This window comes from Eumetopias jubatus, unplaced genomic scaffold (assembly GCF_037043125.1).
Source record: "Eumetopias jubatus isolate StellerSeaLion01/CBP00866 unplaced genomic scaffold, mEumJub1_p1.0 scaffold_5, whole genome shotgun sequence".
NCBI classification, from domain to species: Eukaryota; Metazoa; Chordata; class Mammalia; order Carnivora; family Otariidae; genus Eumetopias; species Eumetopias jubatus.
The window spans coordinates 59,525,066-59,546,415 of record NW_028274811.1 but is presented as its reverse complement, the minus strand read 5'-3'; the positions used below and the strand labels follow the sequence as shown (position 1 = coordinate 59,546,415).

The window sequence follows — 21,350 nt, the reverse complement described above, 5'->3', positions numbered from 1 at the left end:
TGGAAAGCTCCTGGGTCTACAGTGAGCGGGAGTCGGGGCTGCACTGGTGTCTTTGCCGCTATGCCCACCTGTGCTCTGGCAGCGAAGCTGGAGTGTGAGCATCCTCCTCCACCGTAGACCCTGACGGCCTCCGCTGGCGTTCTTTCTCCTTATCGAATATAGGAGCTCATTTTGCAGCTTGTCACAAAGTTAGCAGAATTTTGTCTGCAGGTCTTCTCTACCTGCTAATATTTGTCTTTAGCTGCTCATCAAATGTTCCTTGGTGTAGGTTGGTACATGCCCTTGGTCGCAGAGCCTAAACTCAGGTGACTTTGCCCCTTTTTAATTTTCAAGGGCTTTTCTTCTGCCTCCTTCACTTTGGGGAGCACTAAAGTGTGTTTGGAAATGTGGCCTTTTTGATGCCGAAGGCAGTCCCACAAGCCCCATATCCCATCCACCCCACTTCGCACCGCGCATCTCAAGTAACAAACATCAAACCTTTGCTGTTAACACTTAGTGCTGGTGTACTGGCTTTCATCCTGACAAAATAAATAAACCACACCAAACCCACAGCCCTTTAAAAACACTAATTAATCCTCACCACAGGCCTGGCTACACAGAAATGGCAAATCGCACTGCCCCAATTTTATGTTTGGAGAAATCAGAGTAAGCAACTTTTTTAAGGCTTCCCAGAGCCAGATAACAGAAGTGGACTTGAAGGGCTAGGGCTGGCCCTGCCTCTGGCAGAAGGGCATGTGGCCAGGGCCAGCTGCCTCCCTGCATTCCCTTCTCCATGACACCATGTGCTCACTTGCCCAGAACCCTATTTACGCATCAGCTTTTATTTTTCTCCCCCAGGGTTACGATGAGGCCAAATCCTCTCGTTTCCAACTGACCACTTACTTACTTGCTTACCTTTCTTTAATTCTGGAACAGCCTAGAAATTTTAGCCATGGCTTCCAAGAGTAGCGTGGTAATTCTGGTTGATTCAGAGGTCTATGGGGATTCTGACACTCAGCACAGAATAGACTATACCCTCCACATAGTCCCTCCTCCACCACAGAGCCTGCTCAGTACCCAGGTCTGTTCGAGATTCGAGGGTGTCCAGACTCCCTTTTTTCTCTCCCCTCCCAGACCAGACATCTTTCTACCTCAGGTCCCCAGTCTTACAGTCTATAAGGATAAATCCATATGCCTTTCTTGAAATAGTCAGCCATAAAAGTTTGGAAAAACATAAAACCTCGCTAAATTTTGTGGGACATATCCAATGGAATAAAAGTGTAGTAAGTCCCCTTTCTAAATATTTACTAACCTGGCCAGATTTTTTTAGGGGCTTGAGGGAGCATCTGTATAAGGCTGAAATAAAACTTTTAAAAACATTTCTGAGAAGAAGGCTGAGTCCATGGTCTCCTGTAAGTAATCCATAATATAAGACATTAGTAATCAGGTATTTATAGACTGAAGTCTCTTACCTCTGGCAGCAAATACCTAGGGAACCTAGGGAATGAGTACATGGCCTCTCTTCTGAAGAGCCTTTGAATGAGAGGAAAACTGTGTGCCCAGGAAGTGATGTTAACACAGTAATAAAATAAGTAGGAACAAATGATAAGTGATGTAAATTGGATACATAAGCACTAAGGAAAAATAAAGAAATAATGAGAGGCATTTGGGGGCGATTAGGATAGATTGCCTCAAAAAGTATAGTCTTAAATGTGTCCATTATTTTCATAACTTTGGTTTTATCTTTCTTGATTTAAATGTGATTGAAGGAAAATAATATTTAACACTGTATTAATTTGCTGTCGCTGCTGGAACAAATTACCATAAACGTAATGACTTACAACCACACAAATTCATGTTACGGTTCTGTAGGTTAAAAGTCTGACATGGATCTCACTGAGCAGAAATCCAGGGTGTTGGCAGGGCTCTATTCCTTTCTGGAGGCTCCAGGGGAGAATCCATGTCCTTGCCTTTTCCAGCCTGGGGAGGCCGCCCCCCCCTGCCCCGTGCTTGGCCTGTGTCCTCCTCCATCTTCAAAGCCAGCGATGGAGAGCTGAGTCCTCATAACACATCACTCCAACCTTACTTCTGTGCTCACACCTTTTCTGAGCTCTTCCACTTTTTTTATTTTAAAGATTTTATTTATTAGAGAAAGAGAGACAGCGAGAGAGGGAACACAAGCAGGGGGAGTGGGAGAGGGAGATGCGGGCCTCCCACGGAGCAGGGAGCCCGATGCGGGGCTCGATCCCAGGACCCTGGGATCATGGCCTGAGCCGAAGGCAGTCACTTAACCCACTGAGCCACCCAGGTGTGCTGAGCTCGTCCACTTTTTAAGGCCCCTTGTGATTACGTTAGGCCCACCTGGGTAATCCAGGCTAATCTCCCTCTTTGAAGGTCAGCTGATTGGCAACCTTAACTCCATCTGCAGTCTTAATTCCCCTTTGCCCTATAACCTAACATAGTCACAGGCTCTGGGGGTTAGGACGTGGACATCTTTGGGGCCATTATTTTGTACCATAGACACCTACTCTGTTGCACTAGACTTTATGAAAAATAACAAAAAATAGTTCATAATCTAGTTGGAGAGAAGAACAAAACCATACAAAAAGTTAAAAGAAAATCAAGTAACAGTTCAAGGCCACAGTGGTAGAGATTTGCAAGCTGTACTTGATTACTTGTCAGATTAATTGCCATGGAGTCTGGTAGACAGAGAGCTGCTATTTGAGTGGAGGGCTCAGTCACACAGGCTGGTTCATGAAAGGAAGGAAGCCTTGCCTGGAACCCTGAATGAAGAGCTCCGGGGGTGGAAAAGGCAATCCTGGGACACACAAGCACATGAGCAAAACGGTGTATGTGTAAGCCTGTTGAAACAAAGGGAAAGGGGCACCTGGGTGGCTCAGTCCCTAAGTGTCTGCCTTCAGCTGAGGTCATGATCTCAGGGTCCTGGGATCGAGTCCCATGTCGGGCTCCCTGCTGCACGGGAAGCCTGCTTCTCCCTCTCCCACTCCCCCTGCTTGTGTTCCCTCTCTCGCTGTGTCTCTCTCTGTCAAATAAATAAAATCTTAAAAAAAATAAAATAAAATAAAATTTTTGTGTAACAATTTTATCAGTGGCTTCATGTCATTTTCTGACTTGGATCTACAATTCTAACATGCGGAATACTTAACCATTAACCCTATTTTGCATGTGTTAGTATCTTTTCAAAGTTTCATTAATATAAATAAAGCTGCAATGACCATCCATTATTTTGGGAGGGTAATGTCTAAAAGCAAAATTCCTAGGTCAAAGGACATAAACATTTTGAAGATCCTTTTTTATATATTGGTCAGTTGCTTCCCCGATATAATGTATGAATTGATATTTCTACCATCACCACGTGAGAATATTTATTTTATGGAATCTTGGCTAAAGGATATATTAGCATTTCTTAAAACATTTGCCAATTTTGTAGATGAAATAATGTATTGCTTTAATTTGGTTCTCTTTGCTGCTGAGGCTAGGCTTATTTTTTGTGTTTATTGGCTGTAATTACTAGTTCCTGTCTTTTTCTCATGTTAAGAAAAAATTGTTTTCCTTATCAATTTATAAGAACTTTTTATATATTAAAATATTCATTGTTGTTACATAGCGAATATTTTTCTTTTGATTTTATAGTATCTTTTAAATTTAAAAAGTAAAAATTTTCATTTTGTAGAATTCTTGTGTTTATATATTTAAACAATTCTTCATCCTGAGTTCAGATATTCACTTACATTTTCTTCTAGTTCTACAAAGATTTAATCATTTACATTTGGCTCTTTAAAAAATGTGTCTTAGGTGTAATAGTATGAATGCCAAGTAGGTTTACAATTTAAAAATAGCAAAATCAATATGGTTATGCTTACCATCTTGAAAAACCAGTTGAGATTTGACTAAAGTTGCATCAAACTTATAGATCAATTTGTCCATGAACATAGTATAGCTAACCTTTGATATCGTCTTCTCTAATGACTTCCTGTAAAGTTTTATAATTGTTAAGATTTTTTATTATTTATTTTTGCATATATTATGTTTTTGTTGCTATTATAAATGGTCCTTTTTTCTTTTTGAATTCTGTTATTTGATAGTATATAGGAATGCAGTTGAGTTTTGGATATTCATTTCACCTTTAATCTTATATCCAATTAGTGACATTGTTAAATCCCATTACCAAGTCTAATTTCTTGAGTTTGTATAACAAGGAAATTATCTTTAATAATGACAATTTGTTCTTTTCTAATCATACACTTTCATTTTTTCTTGTCTTATTGCTGTTTTTATTCAGTGTTGAATAAAAGCGGTGATTATCAGGCATCCTTGTTTCATTCCCAAGCCCAGAGGGAAAGCTTTCAAAGTATTACCATTGAGTATAATGTTCATTATAGATTTTTTTATACTCTCTATCAGAGTAAGAAAACACCCCTTTATTCCTAGTTTGTAGAGTTTTCTAAATTATGAATAGATGTTTGGTTTTTTTCAAATTTTTTCTGCCTCTATATGATCATATGCTTTTTTCCTTTGATTTATTAATTTTCTGATGTTAAATTTGCATTTTTGAGTTACATTCAATTTATACATTGCTAGATTTCTAATGCTTTATTCAGCATTTTTAAATTCATGTTTATGTATAAGAATATCCTATAATTATGATTTCTTAAATTATCTTTGTAATATTTTGGTCAAGGTTATGCTATTTTCATAAAATAACTTGAATGGTGTTCTCTCTTTTTGTGTCCTAGGGAAAGGTTTTTCTGTGCATTAGAGATATTTATCTTTTTTCCTCCCAGCTTTATGGAGATTATATTTGACATATCACATTATTTAAGTTCAAGGTGTATAATGTGATGCTTTGATATATGCTTATATTGTGAAATGAATACCACAGTAAAGTTAGTTAACACATCCATTACTTCCATAGTTACCTTTTTTTGGTATTTTGGATTTTTGGCAGTAAAACCATTTATGACCACTTTTTAAATAACTTTCAAGTATATAGTATAGTATCATTAACTACATAGTATGGTATACTTTAGGCACCCAGAACTTTTTCATCTTATAATTGGAAGTTTGTACCTTCTGACCACCAGCTACCATTTCCTCTACCCCCACCCCCACCACCGCTGGCAACCATCAGTCTACTCTCTGGCACTATGAGTTCAGTTTTTTTAGATTCCGTATATGAGTGAGATCATACAGTATTTGTCTTTCTCTCACTTATCTTACTTAACATAATGCTTTTGTGGTTCATCCATGTTGTCACAAATGGCAGGATTTGCTTCTTTTTTATGGCTGAATAATATTCTATTGTTTATATGTACATATATATATTGTATTTTTTCCAGTTTTATTGAGATATAATTGACAAAATTGTAAGATATTTAAATGTATATTATGGTGATTTGATATACGTATACATTGTGAAAGAATTCCCACCATCTAGTTAATTAACACATCTATCACCTTACATATTTATCTTTTGGGGGTCAGAGGAGAGCATTTGAGTTCTACTCTGAGCAAATTTTAGTTACATAATATACAGTGTTACCAACTAGTGTCACCATTTTTTACATTAGATCCTCAAACCTTATTCATCTTATAACTGAAAGTTTATATCCTTTTACCACCTTCCTCCTATTTACTCCCCCCCCCCACACCCCATTCTGGCAACCACCATTCTACTCTGTTTCTAAGAATGTGAACGTCTTTGTTTTTAAAGATTGCACATATAAGTGATACTATGCAGTGTTTGTCCTCAGAGTCCATCCATGTTGTCACAAATGGCAAGATATCCTTTCTTATGGCTGAAAAATATTTTTTATACATATATATATTATATATGTGTTATATAATATATATATGCCATATCTTCCTTATCCATTCATCCATTGATGGACACTTACGTTGTTTCCGTATCTTGGCTATTGTGAACAATGCTGCAGTGAACATGGGAGTGCAGATATCTCTTCAATATCCTGTTTTCATTTCCTTTAGGTATATACCCAGAAGTAGGATTGTTGGAGCATATGGTAGTTCCATTTTTAATTTTTTGAGGAACCTTCATACTATTTTCCATAGTGGCTGAACCAGTTCATGTGATCAACAGTGCAAAGGGTTTCCCTTTTCTCCACAGACTTGCCAACACTTTTTGCTTTTTGAGCCTCTGCCCATTTTTTAATTGGATTTTTCTTCTATTGAGTGGTATGTGTTCCTTTTGGGTATTAACTCCTTATCAGACATATGGTTTGCAAATATTTTCTCCCATTCTATAGGTCCTTTTCATTTTGTTGATTTTTTTTTCTTTTGTTGTACAGAAGCTTTTTAGTTTGACTTGGTTCACTTGACTATTTTTGCCTTTGTTGCTTGTATTTTTGGTGTCATATCCAAAAAAATCATTGCCAAGACCAATGCCATAAAGTTTTTTTCCTGTGTTTGTGTCGAGGAGTTTTATAGTTTTAGAGCTTACATTAAATCTTTAGTCCATTTTTAGTTGATTTTTGTGTATGGTATGAGATAAGGGTCCAATTTCATTCTTTTGCATGTGGATATTCAGTTTTTCCAGGAGCATTGTGGAAGAGATTATCCTTTCCCCAATGTGTGTTCTTGGGTTTCTGGGCTCTCTATTTGTTCCATTGGCCCATATATCTGCTTTTATACCAGTAATTATTTACTTCCTTTGGGTTTTTTTTTTCTGTTGTTCTTTTTTCTAACATAAGTTGAAAATTCAACTCATTTATTTTCAGTATTTTTAAAAAATATAAGTATTTAAACCTCAAAAATTATTATTATATACTGCATCAGCTACATCCTATACATAGTGACATGTTGTATTTTTATCATTGGTTTTGTTTTTATTTATCATATATTTATTATCACAAGAAATATTTTCTTCTTCAACAGATAATAGGTTAAAATTGTGTTTTAAAACTTTCAGGCAGGGGCACCTGGGTGGCTCAGATGGTTAAGCGTCTTGCCTTTGGCTCAGGTCATGATACCGGAGTCCTGAGATTGAGTCCCGCATCAGGCTCCCTGCTCCTTGGGGAGCCTGCTTCTCCCTCTGCCTCTCTCTCTCTCTCTCTCTCTCTCTGTGTGTGTGTGTCTCTCATGAATAAATAAATAAAATCTTTAAAACTTTCAGGCATATGGCTTTTCATCATCTTTTTTGTTTTAATTTCTATCTTTATTGCATTATTACTTGAGAATGTAATCTGCTTGCAAGTAGTTTTTTTATCTTTTATCAAACTTTATGAACATTTTACCATAGCAAAATTATCTTTTTTTTTAAGTGTGTGGTTTTTTGTGTTTGTTTTTTAATTTGCCTGAAAGCCCATTTTATCTGCTTTGAATCTAGGAATACCAGCTCTTTTTCTCTTTTGGTTGCTATTCTAATGATACTTCTTTGTCAAACTTTTAACTTTCAATCTTTCTGCATTTTCAGTGTTTTAAGTACGTCTATTTTAAGGAGCGTATACTACTCTTCTTCTTTTTTTTTTTTTTTAAGATTTTATCTATTCATTTGACAGAGATAGAGACAGTGAGAGAGGGAACACAAGCAGGCGGAGTGGGAGAGGGAGAAGCAGGCTTCCTGCTGAGCAGGGAGCCCGATGCGGGGTTGGATCCCAGGACCCTGGGATCATGACCTGAGCCGAAGGCAGACGCCCAATGACTGAGCCACCCAGGCGCCCCCCTGTTTTCTCTTTTTTAGTCTACCAAACTTTAGCTTTGTTTAAGAGTGTGTGAGAGTTTGAGTTACTCTACTTCCTCACCAACATTTAACATTGGAAGTCTTTTTAACTTTAACCATGCTAGCAGGTATGCAATGATAAATCACTGTGGTTTTATTTTGCTTTTGTTAAATGCTTGAATACAATTGCTTCTTCTATTTTGTCCAGTTTTCTAGTTGTTTGTGGCAGAAGGGTCAATCCAGCCCCTACCACTTGGTTGGAAGTAGCAGTCCTCCCCTTGTAATTTTCAGGGTTAATTTCTTAACATATCACCAAGGCATTTGAAAAGTCTTTCTGTTCTTTTTTTTAAAAGATTTATTTACTTATTTGGGGAGGAGGGGCAGAGGGAGAGAGTTTAAGCAGACTCCATGCTCTATTCAGAGCCCACGTGGGGCTTAATCCCTGAGATCACAACCCGAGCCAAAACCAAGAGTCAGACACTTAACTGACAGCACCACCCAGGTGCCCCTGAAAAGTTTTTCTTTTAAAAATAAACTTATATAGCTTGTTTTGCTGTTTTTGGAGGATGGTCTATTGAGATTTCTTGTTCACCATACTGCCAGAAATGAATATTTACTGAATGTTTATTACTAAGTTAGAGAGCTAAAACGTTTTTAATTTATTTTATTTATTTATTAAATTTATTTATCAGTATTTTAAGTATCACGTATTGAATTATTCATTCTTGCTCACTGTCTTAGTTCACAAAAAGTAGAGCATGCGACAAAGACTTGCATGTAGTTAGTTTATTTGGGAAATAATCCCAGGGTGTAGGAGTGAAAAACAGGATTTAGGGGCACCTGGGTGGCTCAGTGATTAAGTGTCTGCCTTTGGCTCAGGTCATGATCCCAGGGTCCTGGAATCGAGCCCCGCCTTGGGCTCCCTGCTCAGCGGGAAGCCTGCTTCTCCCTCTCTCACTCCCCCTGCTTGTGTTCCTGCTCTCACTATCTCTTCCTGTCAAATAAATAAATAAAATCTTTTAAAAAAAACAGGATTTAATTTTATATAAAATACCTGTAGACTTAAGTGCTTACTTCCTTTTACTATAATTCCATCTTGAGACAGAAATTTTATTTTGATTCTTTTTGTTTGTTTGGTACATCCTTGAATTATCATCTTTCCATGGAAACTTCATGGGTAATATGCTTTCTGAAGGCTTGCATATTTGAGGATATAGCTTTTCGTTATTTTTGCCCATAATAACAACTTGGTTGGGTAAATAATCCCATGGTTATTTTTTTTTCCTTCACAATTCTGTAGACATTGCTTATGGTCTCTGGCATCTATTGTTGCAGAAAAGTACTCTCAGTATAGCCTGATACTCTTGCTTTGGAGGTATCTAGTTTTCTCCCCCTGATTGGATAATTATAGTGTTCTGTCTTTGGTAATGATAGTTAAAAACATATATATATATATGTGTGTGTGTGTGTGTGTGTGTGCGTGTATCACCAGTGTATTTTGGATTTATTTCATCAGTTTTTCATAGTAGAGAGTAAGTACTGCACAATTCAAGATTTTTCATCCCAGGAAAGTTTTAATCTGATAGATGTTTGGACTTTTATCTCTTTTATTTTTTTTTTATTTTTTTTGTTTTATTTATTTATTCATAAGAGTCAGAGAGAGAGAGAGAGAGAGAGAGAGAGAGAAAGAGGGAGAGAGAGAGAGAGGCAGAGAGAGAAGCAGGCTCCCCGCCTAGCAGGGAGCCCGATGCGGGACTCGATCCCAGGACCCTGGGATCATGACCTGAGCCTAAGGCAGACGCTTAACCTTCAGAGCCACCCAGGCGCCCCTGGACTTTTATCTCTTTTAAAGGTACTCTGGTCTTTTGGGCAGTAACACCACTTACCTGTATGCTAGATATCCTTTGTCCTTCATATGTATATTCTGTCACTTCTCATTCTTATCTCTTTGCCATTTCCCCCCACATTTTGGGATGAGTTCTACTTCACCAATCTTTTGTTTGTTTTTGTTTTTGTTTACAGATCTCATTCTGTGTCTCTTTCATGCTTCCAGTGGCATTTCAAAATAGAGTATGGCAAATCTTTTTCCTCACTGCCTTTCTGTAGGCTTTCCAGCTCTTTTTGTTTTAAAAAATCAGTTTTATCTTTTGCCTCCTTCATAGAGTTAATATTTCATTTGATTGTATTAAGTACACAGGGTTGAGGCTGACAATTGACTCTTCAGTAAATAGTTGTCAGGTTTGCTATGCCTTGACTTCTACAGTGATATGTTCATCTCCTTTTATGTTGTGCAATATTATCATATTTATATATATTTTATTCTGTTCCATGTTCATATTATGTTATTACTGAGTGTAAATGAGGTGGGCTTTGCTAAAAATGACATAGATTCATTATCTTTGGGTTCCATATTTCATGCTGTCACAATACTTTGAAATATAAAAGCAGGAGGACTAGTTTATAAAAGATACATAGAACTAGTTCAGTGATCTATTAGCCAATGGATGAGGAAAAGTGGTCTGGTGCAGTGGGCCCTCCTACTAAGGGAAAATAGTCTCTAGGTGGTTTCTCTGTATTTGGTGGAGCCCTTGATCAAAAGCCAATTATATGGACTCTATTCCAGGTAAGCAAGTGGCTATGCCCAGTTCCTTTCCTGGGGCTATTTCTCCCTGTGTTAGGATGGATCCTCCTGCATGCAGTCAGATCCATCTAGGATCCTCTACTATGCTGGGGATGCCCTTGGACTTCCTGGCAAGGATTCCTAATCCTCTTGACTCATAGTCATGAAAGAGGTTCTCACTTAAAGGCTTCCTTTCTATCCTGTGACCTGTCCTGATTTACAAATTCAGAATGTTTGTGAAAGTCTGCTAGTAGGTCTCTTACTATTTCCTGGGGCACTATACCATTTTCTCAGGAAAGGAGGTTCCAGTCAGCTCTGGCTTCTCCCTTTAAAATGTCAGGGGTGTTGTGCTTAGTTGCCCTCTGACCTGAATGTCTCCATATAAGCAGTTTCCAAGAGGGTACATACATGAATAAGTAATGGAGTTGAGAGCAATTACATGGAGAAAAATCCAGAGAAGAAATTAATGCCAATATTGCTCTGTGTTCTAGGAATTATCTAGGCATACTCCCACCCCTGCCCTGTCCCCTGTGCCTGCATTACTTTAGAGCACACAGCACCATCTGTCATAATTATAGTCTAAATATTTATCATCTTCTTCTCCCATTAAAATATAAGCTCCACGAGAGCAGACATTTTTATCTTTTGTATTCATTACTGTACCCAAGTATCTAGAACAGTGTCATGACAAAAAGCAGTTGTTGACTAAACGTCCTTCATTTAAAGGTTTTTTTTTTTTAAGATTTTATTTATTTATTTGACAGAGAGAATGAGAGTCATTTAAAGAACAATGAGAAAAGGAAAGACTTGAGAAAGCCTTTAACAGATCTTGTAGAAAGAGCTTGGATAGATGTCAGAGATACTTGATTTGTAATAGCTAATGTTTGTTCATAAAGTAAGATATAGAAAACTTAGATTTGGTTTACTTGATGGCTAGTGTAAGAGACTTAAGTATACTTGTGTCCAACATGAGTATAAATTTATGGTGACTTATCAGGAAGTCATGATTATTTTGGCAACTTACGAAAATTCGTTTCAGAGCCTTTTATATCATTTGGTAAAAATTTCTTACAGAAAATAATTCGGTGCTTATCTGACTTTTAGCTCCTTTCTCAAAGAGAAAATAAAAATAAAAGGGGAAAGAGAGAAACTCAGCTCAGGTATCACTCTCCCTTATAATCATTTGCCTGAGATATAAGAATTATTTGTAATATACATATTTCCTTTAAAGAAAGTTGAGGGGGCACCTGGGTGGCTCAGATGGTTAAGTGTCTGCCTTTGGCTCAGGCTGATGGTTAAGCGTCTGCCTTTGGCTCAGGTCATGATCTCCAAGTCCTGGGATGGAGGCCCGTGTCCAGCTCCCAGCTCAGCGGGGAGTCTGCTTCTCCTTCTCCCTTTGCCTCTCCCTCTGCTTGTGCTCTCTCTGTCTCTCTCTCTCCCTCCCTCAAATGAATAAATAATATCTTTAAAAAAATAATAAAAAATTAAAAAATAAAGTTGAGGGTTGGGTTTGGGTTATTTCTTGGGCAAGTTAGAATACAGTACCTGATTTCTAACTGTTAACAACTCATGTTTAAATATTTTAATGTTAGAGACTGAAAAAAAACCCTAAACTTTTACCTTCTTCTAATTTTAACTATATTTTCAAATGTAGATGAGGTTATTTTTTCTTAATCTTCTCACAAATTATAAAGAACGGCATTTATCCTGCATTGAGCTCAAATGATTACGCATTCTTTTAAAATGAAAATGTTGACAGTGGAAACCAAATTAGAAAAGAATGCAGAGAGATGTTCATAAATCACGAGACACTTGGAAGAGCATGCAAGCAAATCTAAGAACTACGCGTTTTTCATAATTTTGGATTTTCCCTTTTAAAAATCACTTTCCAGTTTGTTGAGGGTTTGGCAGCTCCTAGCATGACATCAACTCTTCCGTTGTGCAGTAACTGCTTTCTTTTAGATAACTTGATGGCACTTCATAGAGTGTTAGTGATTAAGTTGAATTAAAAACTAACTGGGTTTGAGTTTAAATTCCCCTAACGGATAAACCAAACGTATTCCTGACCTTAGGCCTGCTTTTGAGCACTCCTCAAAACTTACATTGCTCATAGGCTGCTTTACTTCTAGAAGCGGAAGTAAGCAGGTGAGAGAACACACACGTTTTAGAGTCAATAATTAGTCAAAACAATGTGTCAGAATGCACTGTGCTGTCAGTGCACTTGTCCAGCCACTCGGATGCTTCGGGACCAGTCATCCTCTTTATCTTATCTTGGCCCCAAATCCAGAGCATGGTGACCTTGGCATTGTTTTTCCACGTCAGGAAACCAAAGCTGGTTATTTAAGCTGTAGTCTCTCTCAGCAGTCTGGGGCAGATTCTCACCACCGGGAAGGTGGTGATGAAAATACTAGAAATTTGCTTGTTATTGGGGAAGAAGAAAGCAGTCTGTAATAGAACTAACTTTTCTGAATCTCCTAGGGACACGCCTTTGATCACCAGGAGAAAACGCTTGCATTTGTAAAGGTCTGCTCCATCCTACTCTAAACCAGAGCTTCTCAAACTTGACTGAGTAGAGGGATCTCCTGATTCGGGATTTCTTTCCTTTATTTTTTTAATTATGTTATGTTAATCACCATATATTACATCATTTGTTTTGGTGTAGTGTTCCATGATTCATTGTTTGTTCATAACACCCAGTGCTCCATGCAGAATGTGCCCTCGTTAATACCCATCACCAGGCTAACCCATCCCCCCACCCCCCTCCCCTCTAGAACCCTCAGTTTGTTTTTCAGAGTCCATCGTCTCTCATGGTTGGTCTCCCCCTCCGATTTCCCCCCCTTTATTCTTCCCCTCCTGCTATCTTCTGCTTCTTCTTCAACATATAATGTTTTATTTGCTTCAGAGGTATTTCTGATGAGCTCCCAGGTGGTGCCTGCCAGTGCTGCTGGGTCTCTGACCACACTTTGAGTAGCCAGCCCCCAGCATAGAAAGCACTTTTACCCAATTTGGAATCCAAGATATATAGGGGTTTTTTAAAGATTTATTTATTTATTTATTTATTTATTTATTTATTTATTTATTTTTGAGAGACAGAGAGAGAGAGCACAAACAAGCAGAGGGAGTGGGAGAGAGAGAAGCAGACTCCCCGCCAAGCAGGGAGCCACGTGTGGGGCTGGATCCTGGGACTCCAGGATCATGATCTGAGCCAAAGGCAGATGTTTAACCGACGGAGCCACCCAGGTGCCCTCAAGATTTATAACTTAAAATGTTTGTGTGAATATTTGATTTGAGACTAATTAAGTATTTTGTGAGATACGCAGTTGGAGACAGAGATACGAGACCTTAAATTTCAGAACTGTTTTATAATTGCTAATATATTAATTATATAGCTAATATATTATATAATTAATATATAATATAATTATATATTAATTATATATATTAATTATATAATCAATATATTCATTGTAATTATAATTTTGTAATTTCCCCTGAGTTCCTGTTTAGGCTAGCTGTGTAGCATTTTACATGATCTTTCTTATTATCCAAATACCAAATTGTTTTCTGATCCTAAAATAATCTGGTGTTTGATGAAAAAAATTCAAAGTACATTCAATTGAGCAAGACGCAAAGATTTTAGAGCTCAACTCAGAAGCTCAGTTCCTTTTTCCTTTTGTTCTGGATGTTCTCGTCCTATCAACAGTCACGAAGAAAATCTGAACTTCTAAGAAATGGCAGTGAACTGAGCATCTACCCCCCACCCCCTCAGGAAGTCAAGAACGAGGTACTGATACTTCTACCTAAATTCTCTGAGACCCTGCTTGGGTTGTGAGTTCTGACACCTTTCAGGTGCTTCCTCTGGTCTTGCAGAATATTAGGAACTGGTGTAGAGAACCCCAACAAACTCCCGTAGAGAATAAGTAGAGAAATCAGGGGACTAATTGTGCTACTTCTGTGGAGAAAGAGACTTCCCTGTGCTCATGCCCCCCGAGTACGTGGCAGAGAGGGTACTGGTATGGGTGCTGACATCCACACATCTGTCTGGGTGGTCAGACAGTTGCTGTGACACCTGTTGGACAGTCAGTGTCTCTGAGGGACACAGAGCACCCTTGCCCGGAGTCGTTATGTGAGCTCGGCTGGCATCCTGACTCAACAAGCTTGTTTTCTTGCCTTGCCTTCCAAACATAAAGGCGTACACATGTCTACAATGTCAGAGAATCTGAAAACCAGATCTTTTTTTTTCTTTTTAGTTTATTCCTTTTTCCCCAAGTTTTTTTTTAATTTAATTTTATTATGTTATGTTAATCACCATACATTACATCATTAGTTTTTGATGTAGTGTTCCATGATTCATTGTTTGCATATTAACACCCAGTGCTCCATTCAATACGTGCCCTCTTGAATACCCATCACCAGGCTAACCCACCCCCCCACCCCCTCCCCTCTAGAACCCTCAGTTTGTTTCTCAGATTCCACAGTCTCTCATGGTTCGTCTCCCCCTCCGATTTCCCCCCTTCATTTTTCCCTCCTACTATCTTCTCTCTCTCTCTCTCTCTCTTTTTTTTAGCATATAGTGTATTATTTGTATCAGAGGTACAGGTCTGTGATTCAACAGTCTTACACAATTCACAGCACTCACCATAGCACATACCCTACCCAATGTCTATCACCCAGCCACCCATCCCTCCCACCCCCCACCACTCCAGCAACCCTCAGTTTGTTTCCTGAGATTAAGAATTCCTCATATCAGTGAGGTCATATGATACATGTCTTTCTCTGATTGACTTATTTCACTTAGCATAATACCCTCTAGTTCCATCCACATCATTGCAAATGGCAAGATTTCGGGGGGTTTTTTGATGGCTGCATAATATTCCATTGTATATATACACCACATCTTCTTTATCCATTCATCTATTGATGGACATCTTGGCTCTTTCCACAGTTTGGCTCTTGTGGACATTGCTGCTATAAACATTGGAGTGCACATACCCCTTCGGATCACTACATTTGTATCTTTGGGGTAAATACCCAGTAGTGCAATTGCTGGGTCGTAGGGTAGCTCTATTTTCAACTTTTTGAGGAAGCTCCATACTGTTTTCCAGAGTGGTTGCACCAGCTTGCATTCCCACCAACAGTGTAGGAGGGTTCCCTTTTCTCCACATCCCTGCTAACATCTGTCGTTTCCTGACTTGTTAATTTTAGCCATTCTGACAGGTGTGAGGTGGTATCTCATGGAGGTTTTGATTTGGATTTCCCTCATGCCGAGTGATGTTGAGCACTTTTTCATGTGGCTGTTGGCCATTTGGATGTCTTCTTTGGAAAATGTCTGTTCATGTCTTCTGCCCATTTCTTGATTAGATTCTTTGTTCTTTCGGTGTTGAGTTTGACAAGTTCTTTATAGATTTTGGATACTAGCCCTTTATCTGATATGTCATTTGCAAATATCTTATCCCATTCTGTTGGTTGTCTTTTGGTTTTGTTGACTGTTTCCTTTGCTGTGCAAAAGCTTTTTATCTTGATGAAGTCCCAATAGTTCATTTTTGCCCTTGCTTCCCTTGCCTTTGGCAGTGTTTCTAGGAAGAAGTTGCTGCGGCTGAGGTGGAAGAGGTTGCTGCCTGTGTTCTCCTCTAGGATTTTGATGGATTTTTGATGGATCTGTCTCTCATTTAGGTCTTTCATCCATTTTGAGTCTATTTTTGTGTGTGGTGTAAGGAAATGGTCCAGTTTCATTCTTCTGCATGTGGCTGTCCAATTTTCCCAACACCATTTGTTGAAGAGACTATCTTTTTTCCATTGGACATTCTTTCTTGCTTTGTCGAAGATTAGTTGACCATAGAGTTGAGGGTCCATTTCTGGGCTCTCTATTCTGTTCCACTGATCTATGTGTCTGTTTTTGTGCCAGTATCATACTGTCTTGATGATGAGCTTGAAGTCTGGAATTGTGATGCCACCAGCTTTCCTTTTCTTTTTCAACATTTCTCTGGCTATTCAGGGTCTTTTCTAGTTCCATACAAATTTTAGGATTATTCCATTTCTTTGAAAAAAGTGGATGGTATTTTGATAGGGATTGCATTGAATGTGTAGATTGCTCTAGGTAGCATTGACATCTTCACAATATTTGTTCTTCCAATCCATGAGCATGGAACGTTTTTCCATTTCTTTGTGTCTTCCTCAATTTCTTTCATGAGTATTTTATAGTTTTCTGAGTACAGATTCTTTGCCTCTTTGGTTAGGTATCTTATGGTTTTGGGTGCTATTGTAAATGGGATCATCTCCTTAATTTCTCTTTCTTCTGTCTTGTTGGTGTTTAGGAATGCCACTGATTTCTGTGCCTTGATTTTATATCCTGCCACTTTACTGAATTCCTGTATGAGTTCTAGCAGTTTTGGGGTGGAGTCTTTTGGGTTTTCCACATAAAGTATCATATCATCTGCAAAGAGTGAGAGTTTGACTTCCTCTTTGCCTATTTGGATGCCTTTGGTTTCTTTTTGTTGTCTGATTGCTGTGGCTAGGACTTCTAGTACTATGTTGAATAGCAGTGGTGATAGTGGACATCCCTACCGCGTTCCTGACCTTAGGGGGAAAGCTCTCAGTTTTTCCCCATTGAGAATGATATTCACTGTGGGTTTTTCATAGATGGCTTTTATGATATTGAGGTATGTACCTTCTATCCCTATACTCTGAAGAGTTTTAATCAAGAAAGGATACTGTACTTTGTCAAATGCTTTTTCTGCATCTATTGAGAGGATCATATGGTTCTTGTTCTTTCTTTTATTAATGTACTGTATCACATTGATTGATTTGCGGATGTTGAACCAACCTTGCAGCCCAGGGATAAATCCCACTTGGTCGTGGTGAATAATCCTTTTAATGTACTTTTGGATCCAGATCTTAACACATGCAGGGGGACAGTGGGAGAATCTGATATTCCTAAAATATTGCCAAGAAGATCTATTCCTGGGGTACCTGGGTGGCTCAGTCAGTTGAGCGTCTGCCTTTGGCACAGGTCATGATCCCAGAGTCCTGGGATCGAGCCCCAAGTCCGGCTCCCTGCTCAGCAGGGACTCTGCTTCTCCCTTTGCCTCTGCCTGCTTCTCCCCCTGTTTGTGCTTGCACGCGCGCGCTCTCTCTCTCTCAAATAAAGAAAAATATTAAAAAAAAAGAAAAAGAAAAAAAAAGATCTATTCCTTCTTTTCCCCCATGAATTGCAGCCTTTATTTAGAACATCCTAAGGACTCAGTGTAGTTTTCCTCTAAAGTGTTTAGAGATCACAAACAAAACATCATATGTGATATTTAGGAGGAAAAAAAAGCACAGAATATAAAATTTTATATGCAGTATCATCTCAATTATAAATTACAGGCACCAAAACAGGATTAGAAGGAGCAGACCAAAATGGTGTGATGGTCCATTACCTTTGGAGAATGAGGTTATGGATGATTTCCTATTATCTTTTTCATTCTGTTCAGTGTAGGCCAGGTTTTCTACAAGTTTGTATTACTCTTGCAATTAAAAAGAGAAGGAAGAGAAGAGAAAAGAAAAAGGAAACAAAGCAAACAGTGATCAGGCTAGAAGTCCCTGAACCTAGGCCCCCTCCCACCACATGTGTGTAAATCTCTGTTCAGGGACTTGGGTCTGTAGTTAATTGTTTGATGTTTTTATGTGGTATAGACCTGTGTACTGCCACAGTGACAGAAACAAATTAGAGTGTCTCGGTAAAGACCAAACTCATCAATTTTTCCAAAATCTGTATTTGATTAATTGTACAAAGGTACAGGTCAAAGTTATTCCTCAAACCTTATTATTTCAATAAAGAAGCCCAAAGTTTCCAGGTTTGTCAGGAAATTCATTATCACTGTAAAATAGCAAAAGGTCACAAAATGTCTCCTTCCACAATCAAACAGCATATAAGAAAAATTTCTTTTTCTCCACAATTCATTGCCCCAGCAAAACCAAGAGAAACCTCTGACATTTCAGATCCTTCTGCTTCAGGGGAAATAAATGTTCCATAGATCATGGAGAAAAATGACAAACAAATTAATGAAAAACAAATACACTCCTGCAGTGTACTCAGCCATATGCCAGACCAAACACAAGGCAAAGGGAGCTTTTATTCTCAGGTCTTTCCAACTCGGAAGAGTGACAGTTTCCTTAGTGGCATCAGCACTCTCGTTACAGAAAGTGGTACACAAACCAAAGAAACACAAATTAAAGAAACATGCAGTGGAAAAACAAAGAGGAATTCTGTCATTTCATGCATATTTAACTGTAGTGGGAAAGTCAGTGCTGGCAAAGCAGTATTGAAATCTTGAGCTAGTAAGTGGAAGCATTCTAGAAGTTACACACCCCTCTCTTCATAATGCTTTGTCCACAATTGTAACTTGACTGAATTTAGCTCAATTTTCCCACATCCCAAGAATTCCTTCCTTCCATTCTGCCTCCTTCTGGCCACCTTTTTCTTCCTCTCTGAAGTTTGTCAGGGAGTAATGAACAAGTACTTTCTCCATATCTTCAGTTTCCATTCACTGACAAACTAATTTTCCCACCGGGTACATTTCCATTTTCTTTTTTTAAAAACACAAACAGTACAAATAAAGTCAAAATCCACTGTGACTCCCTACCTTACTCTGCTCCCCAGAGATGACCACTGCTTATAGTTTTGTCCTTCTACACGCTCTAGGTACGTACTTATATAATATGGATATTGTGTGTGTGTGTGTATAGAATACTTTTTCCATGTAAATGGTGCCATGTAAAAATGTACTTTTTTGTGACATGTTTTCCACTCAACGATCTGCCTGGGAGATCTTTCCCAGTCAGTACATGTAGAGCAGTGGTTCTCAACTGGGGGCAGTTTTGCTTCTCAAGGGACATTTGGCAATTTCTGGAGACATTTTTGGTGGTCACGGCCTGGGTGGTGATGCTACTGGCATCTCGTAGGTAGAAGCCAAAGATGCTGCTAAACATCCTGCAATGCGCAAGACAGCCCACAACAAAGAATTGTCCACCCAGCGGCGCCTGGGTGGCTCAGTTGGGTAAGTGTCTGACTCTTGGTTTCAGCTCAGGTCATGATCTCAGGGTCATGGGATCAAGCCCCGCATCAGGCTTTGTGCTCAGTGTAGTGTCTGCTTGAGATTCTCTCTCCCTCTCCCTCTTGCCCCCTCCACCACTTGTGCGCACACGTGCACGTTCTCTCTCTCTCTCTCAAATAAATAAATCTTCTAAAAAAAAAAAAAAGAATTGTCCACCCAAAATGTGAGTAATGCTGAGGTTGAGAAACCATGGGGTGGCTCTACTTTATTCTTTTAACTGCCGCATAGTATTCTGTAGCTTATTTTACCAGTCACGTCACAATGTACATTTAGATGACTTTTTTAAAATGTTTTATTTGTGGGGCACCTGGATGGCTCAGATGCTTAAGCGTCTGCCTTTGACTCAGGTCGTGATCTCAGGGTCCCAGGATCGAGTCCCATGTCAGGCTCTCTGCTCTGTGGGAAGCCTGCTTCTCTGTCTCCCTCTGTTGCTCCCCCTGCTTGTGCTCTCTCGCTCTCTCTGTTGAATAAATAAATAAAATCTTAAAAAATAAAATAGGATAAAATGTTTATTTGTGTCCATCATTCAGTGTTTCTTCCATTTGCTTTTTACCCAATTGCAATCTGCCTTCTTCCCCAAACATCCCCTAGGTTACCAGTGGCCTCCTAATTTCCACAGCCTTTGGCTCCTTTTCAGGGTAAGCTGACTTGGCCTTCTTCCCTGACACTTGTCAGTGTTCATTATCCCCTCCTCCTGGAAGTACTTGGCCCCCTGGCCCCAAGACTCTGCCCCTCTCTACATCTGCTGCCCCTCTTCAATCCCTGGGCCTGGCCAACCACCATGCTCTGAGCTCTTGCTGTCCTCCAGGCACTGTGCTAGGCGTCAGGGCGTGAGGTTGATCGGCAGCAAGTCCCTGCCCCGGAGACCCTCTGGTTTAGGAGCCAGGCACATCCACGAGTTGCGCAAAGAGAGGCATGCCCCAGTTACAGTGTATGCAGAGTTTGCTGAGCGAGTCAATAAATGATTAGCTATAGTATGAAAGATTTTAAAGGACTATAGAAAGTGTCTTTCCTTCATGGTTCAGAATATACTGCATATTTTGTCTTCTTGTCTACTTCTTCCCATAACATATTTTTACAAAAATAAATGAAGGAAAATGCTTCACATTTTCCCACCACCACTCTTTTTCTCTGCTTTGAAACAGCAACTGCATTGTTTCACTCTTGCTCTATGGGGAATGCACTCAGCCTTGGCCAAAGCAGAGAAAAGATCAAATTAGAGAAGCAAGTCTGCTTGCTGCTGGCTGAAGGGCAGGAAGCAAGGTTGGCACTCCCTCCTCTCCATCTGGAGCTTCCTTCTCCTCCCCTTCTCTGCAGCTTCCTGGGTTGGAGGACCTCAGGGGTGGGCTACAATGGCTGCCCGGCCCTAATTTCCCAGTATCAAGGATCTTAAGCCCCTACCCGAAACCTGACAGCAAAGGAAATCTCAAGTGTAAGTCCAACTCAGTGCTCAGAGTGAACTCCTTAAACATGTCCTAAGTGTTCCCTGGGCAGGCCTGGGGAGACACGAAGATAAATGGGATGTAACCCTTCCCCCATAGAGCTGGAGGGAGTAGGGGGGCAGGGGGTCATATAAATAGCTACTCAGTGCAAAGCAGAAAGAATAAAGTGAACCCCTCCATGAGGATTGAGCAAAGTTGCTTAAGGAAAAAGGCGGCGGGGGCGGGGGGCGGTTGGTGGGGATTAGCTCTGCTCAGGGATCAAGCAAGGCACTTGAAAATCATTTCCCTTCTCTCTAAGAGCAGTTTGTTGGATAGGTTCATTTGATTTAAACAAGGAAAGTAGGATTTCTGGAAGGAGGAATGAAGCGTCCAAAGAGCCGGATACTCGAGTGCCATTCTGCTGAGCACCGTGTAGCTTGGGTAAGGCTGAACCTTAGACGTGGGAGCTTTCATCTGCTCTTTATCTCAGGTCCCAGGACAAGCATCCAGGATCATGGCTCTCTCAGCCCCAGTTG

The 21,350-nt window shown here is 39.5% G+C and overlaps 1 protein-coding gene across 1 annotated transcript in view; it reads left to right on the top strand.

Annotated features, from left to right (window-relative positions):
- Positions 1–21,350, top strand: part of ARSB (arylsulfatase B) — a 165,336-nt gene that overhangs the window by 107,777 nt on the left and 36,209 nt on the right. The gene's annotated exons all lie outside the window — the stretch shown is intronic.